We start from the raw sequence: 5,348 nt of genomic DNA on the forward strand, positions 1-5,348 counted from the left end.
ACGTGGTGTTTCAACCTCTGATGGTTCAGACTATGATCATTGTTTCTCTACCTCTAGTGACGGCTCAGACTCTAGATATCTTAGCTGGAAGGGTTCAGCATTTGGTGTGTACTCTATCCCCATAGCAGATTTATCTTGTCAACACCTGACTTATGGAAAAAGTCAACTAGAGTCTCTTAGTGCAAGGGTCAAGAACAACTTATGTGACTTCTCTAGTTCTCCTAGTATGATAAATAAGTAGTGGACTATGTTATTACACATCGTTTGAAGATCTTCACAAGATTCATCTTCCAACATCTCTCTTAGAGTTGCTGCATTTCAAAGATCACGTGTGCAAAAAACTTTCCAACGACTATGTGATGCCTCTATAAAAGGGAGCTGAATATTTGAAGGAAGCTTAACAACTCACAAACAACTATCAAACAATCTAACATAACACGTTTAGTACAAATTTTGAGCTAAAGTTTCTCTGTTTATTTGCACAAGCTCTTAAAATTTCTTATCTTTGTATATCTTAAAAATCTTAAGAGTTAAGAATCATTGTGGTTGTTGTAACACTTTTATACTTATGATTATACATAAAAGTATAGTTGTAATCATTTCTACTAAACTGTTTGTTTAAAGTAGAGGAAGTCTCTTGCAAGGTTCCTTGAGCAATGAAGTGTCTTGCAAGTGTGCTTGAGCAATGAAGCATCTTGCCTGTGAGCTTGAGCAGAAGTCTCTTACATGATTGCTTGAGAGAAAGTCTCTTTCTAGTGTGATTAAGCAAGTTGAAGTCTCTTGCTAGTTTGCAGGAGCAGAGTGTAATCAATTTGATTATAGTGAAAATCTCTTGTTGGATAAGGGGACTATCTCTCTAACATGCATTAACACCAAAGTTCTATTGCCCGGCCTCAAATAGTTGTGACTTCTACATAAGTCCAATTACGATTGCTTAACATAGCGCTAAATTTTTGACACAAAAGGCATAGCATTCTAGTTAGTGAGATTGTAAGTCTCCCCTCTTTCATGGTATTGTATGGAAACTTGGCCTTTTTTCCTTCCTTTGGAAGATGTCTTGGTTCAAGGATCCATGCTTGTGATAAGTGGGTTGAGTGTTCTCCAAAGAATGACTTAAAAGAAAAAGAAAAAGCAATACTAACTTCTAACTCATTAACAACTAACATTTACTTTCAAGTTATTTACTTTAATGCACTTTATTTTTAAGCCTTATCCATTTGCCATTATTCATATCATTCTAATTGTTTATGTTAATGTCCTTTTCACTTTGTCCATTTGGACCATATTTTGTGATATATTTTGTTTGTGTATATTGTGTTTGTTTGTGTGGTCTTTGGCCATTAATGTACATAATAAGAACAAAAACCCTAAAAAACATCTTGTGTGGACTGTTGGTTTGATTTGAGACAATTGGACTTAGAATTTAGGCAACACTCCCTATGCAAAGGACTTGGCCAATGCCAAATTTCATGTAACCAAGTTCTTGAAATCTGAAACTTCATCTGATACATCATTGAAGATCCATTTGAGTTCATCTGCAACATGATCATTATGAAGCTGTTATTTTGAACCTGTGACTTATGGCATCATGGAATTCATCTGTTACATAGGCAAATTTGAAGAAGATCATGGAATGGCTAAGCTTGGGTGTGGCTATCTTTATTTGATGTCTTGCTCTTCAAGTTAATATTGTATGCATTGTTTATTGCTTGATCCTAATGTCCAAGGGAATTTGGGTTTCTATATGACATTCTTGTCTATTGGATTGAAGCCCATTGGTCAGATCTTTTCAACTCTTAACTTTTAAATTTATGCTTAGGATTAGCCTCTTCATCTCCTCCCCATCTCTTTAATTTCAAAATCTCTCCCTTCTTTTAAAAACTTCTTTGTTTGTACTTGTTTTTTTCTAAACTTAGACCCTTTGCAAATTAGAAACTTTGGCCTTATGTCATTGCATTTTCAAATTTCTTTTCCTAAATCAAACATGTAAATAAACTTAACTATACTTGACTTAAAATTTTCAAAAGGCAAAAAAGAACTAACTCATTCAAACCATTTTTTTAGGCCTTTGTGCCTTTCAAACCTAATTTTTGTTAAAAGCAATGCATCCACTTTGAAATTTATATCACGAACTACGAGGTTTTGATCCCTCATTTTTATGTTGGTACGTAGGCACAAGTCCGAAGGTCTTGTCAAACACAAAAATATAATTAATGAATTATTTTCTCATCCCCCATTCTATTTGATTGCTAACATCATTTGTACAAAATACATATGCACACAAAAAAGGGCTCCCTAGGCGTACCTAGGACACTTTGGGTGTTAACACCTTCCCTCTGTGTAACCAACCCCCTTACCTGTAATCTCTGACATTTTATTAGTTTTGATTTGAAAACTTCTTACTTTTTGGATTTTGTTCGTACTTTTCCCTTTTCCCTTGGAAACAATAAAAGCCTAGTGGCGAATCTTGGTATTTGATGTCTTGCTTACCCATAGCTTGATGATCATGAATTTACCACTACAACATATTTAAAAACCCTTAGCTACTGAAATATTTAACTTTATCAAAACGAATATGAACATGGTCTTTCTTGAAGAATAATGATTCCTTTTGGATAAAGCATCAAAGTTTGAAGTTGATAAGAAGTAGCTTCAGTCAGAGTTTTGGAAATATACTTTGATGAAGAGTGGCTTCTGAAAGACCTCAAACTCTGAGACTTTGGAGTGGATTATTGATCACACTAAAATTTACGTATTTTCGACTCCGATTTCGCATGCATTCTAGTTATTTTATTATCGTTTTGTTGTGTTATCACTGTGTTTTCCTTTGTTTTCAGGTTTTTACCTTAATAGGAGCCCCGATCGAGAAAAGGAGCGAAAAAGAGCCAAAAACCCTAAAAGTCAGCATTTTATTCTTATGGCCTACCCAATGGCGGGCGCCACAGTCCAAGCCATGACGTGTCCAATTCAAACTTCCATCAACTCCCACGTTTTCCCACCACTTCCACTAAGGCGCCCCACTTTGTGCTTGTGGCGGGCGCCATGGTCTTGTGGCGGGCGCCACAAGAGGAAAACGGTTTCCTCTATTTTCAAGTTGAAGGGCATCCAAGTAAATTCCACCTTTTTTATTTTCCTATAAATAGAAACGCGAATTCAGTTTTACAATCACCCAAACTTAGAGCAGACAAAGATCCGAACGTTGGAACAAGGCGAAATCAGAAGCAACTTTGTTTCACTTAGGCATATATTCAGTTTTATAAAGTGGTAATCGCTTCGCATTAGAGTGTCACCACGATTGTGTAATTGAGTCTGTGATAGAGTCTGTATTCGAGTTTGGAGCACTTTGGAAGGAAGTTAATCCTGCCGCCATTTTCTTTTCCGCATTGCAATTTACTCAGCCCTCCGATTGGAGCAGGTTTTTATTACTCGCCTTTACTTTATTTATTTTCCGCACTCGCTTTACTTTATTTATTTCCCGCACTCGCTTTTACTTTATTTCTTTCCCGCACTCGCTTTTACTTTATTTATTTCCCGCACTCGCTTTAAATTATTTATTTCCCGCACTCGCTTTAAATTATTTATTTTCCGCACTCGCACTACTTTCATTTATTTTTCGCACTTGCTTTAAATTATTTACTTTCCGCACTCGCACTACTTTTATTTATTTTAATGCACTTTTACTTTGCCATGTCTAGCTAAATTTATAAGGCTAGAATGTAAGGATCGTAATCAAACCGGTAATCCATACAATTGTTCATAGAAACACTTATAGGGCTATTTTAACTTTCAAATTAAGTTTTCCCGCACTTCAATTCCGTTGGGTAAGATCGAAAACCATCCAACGTCTTTTTAAATTTAATCGTTTTTAACTATTTCAAAAACAGCGAAAGCACTTTGTCTAGTTCATTAGGAGTTTTTAACATCAAGAAGAAAAGAGATTTTGAAACTATTTTCGGACGCGTTTATAAGTTTAGAGTCTGGTTCGTGAGAACCTCTTTTGGTTAAGAAATCCAGGTTATAATACTTTTCAACTTAGTCAAGATACTATATTTCTTAAAAATAGGTTTACTACTCTAACCCAATGCGCGCCTTTTTATAAGTGACAATAAGAGGGTTCGATTAGGGAGTACAACTCGGTTCTGAATACGCGAAAGCGACAGTTCCTGTTAAATTAGTTCTTTTCAAAGTAGGAAACATTGCCCATAAGTAGTTCTATTAGCAAGTACTTGGATTATCATTTAATTATGTGAATTACATTTGACCCTGTCTTTATTAATTAAATTTATTCTAAAACTTTACTTTTCAATTGCACACTACAAAAACACCTATTTTAATTGCCTTTGATAAACACCATAACAATAGATAACGATAGATTGACACTTGGTCTCTGTGGTTCGATAATCTTTTATATTACTCTGACGCGTTCGTATACTTGCGAACATCAAGATTTACAACGCATCAAGTTTTTGGCGCCGTTGTCGGGGATCAATTTAGTCAAATTTCATTTTCCTGTTGTTATATCGTTTAGACTTAGGTTATTTCCCGCCGGTCGATGCGAAGAACTCGCAGCACCGGAAGTTTAAGCTTTGTAAACCCTCTGGCGGAACCTGAACGTTACGCTCGCGCACGTTTTTTCATAGGATTAAGAGAGCTATGACCGAAGATCAAAACCAAAGACCTCTTAAGGACTTCGCTCAACCATCTAATGAAGAACCTAGTTCTAGTATAGTAAATCCAATCATCCCAGCCAATAATTTTGAACTTAAACCATCCCTGTTGCAACTAGTGCAACAGAGACAATTCGCGGGTCTCGCTACCGAGAACCCAAACCAACATTTAAAAATATTTCTTCAATTAGCAGATACTTTTAAAACCAATGGAGCTTCTCCTGAGGCAATACGTTTAAGATTATTTCCTTTTTCCCTCAGAGATAAAGCTCTATCATGGTTAGATTTCCTTCCACCCAATTCCATTACGACTTGGGATAACCTTGGAAGAGTTTTTCTTGCTAGATACTTTCCCCCGAGTAAGACCGCCGTTCTTCGAAACCATATAACTAGATTTACCCAAAACCAAGGAGAATCGTTGTTCGAAGCTTGGGAGAGATATAAAGAGTTGTTACGAGCATGCCCACATCATGGCTTAGAAAATTGGTTAATCATTCAAACCTTCTATAATGGACTTCATTATAACACAAAGATGACCATCGACGTTGCCGCAGGCGGTGCTCTGATGAACAAACCTTACCCTGAAGCTAGTGCCCTCATCGAAGACATGGCTCAAAACCATCAATCATGGGGAGTCGAACGAGCGACAGTTGAGAAAAAGGAAGCCCAAGGAGGAGTGCA

The 5,348-nt window shown here is 36.5% G+C and overlaps 1 non-coding gene across 1 annotated transcript; it reads right to left on the reverse strand.

Moving 5' to 3' along the window:
- Positions 1-5,037: 5,037 nt before the first annotated feature.
- LOC127088547 (small nucleolar RNA R71) lies at positions 5,038-5,144 on the reverse strand. Its single transcript, XR_007790378.1, has one exon. It is a non-coding gene; the product is annotated as a small nucleolar RNA R71 (small nucleolar RNA).
- Between the last annotated feature and the right edge of the window lie 204 nt (positions 5,145-5,348).

Source organism: Lathyrus oleraceus, chromosome 5, assembly GCF_024323335.1.
Source record: "Lathyrus oleraceus cultivar Zhongwan6 chromosome 5, CAAS_Psat_ZW6_1.0, whole genome shotgun sequence".
NCBI classification, from domain to species: Eukaryota; Viridiplantae; Streptophyta; class Magnoliopsida; order Fabales; family Fabaceae; genus Lathyrus; species Lathyrus oleraceus.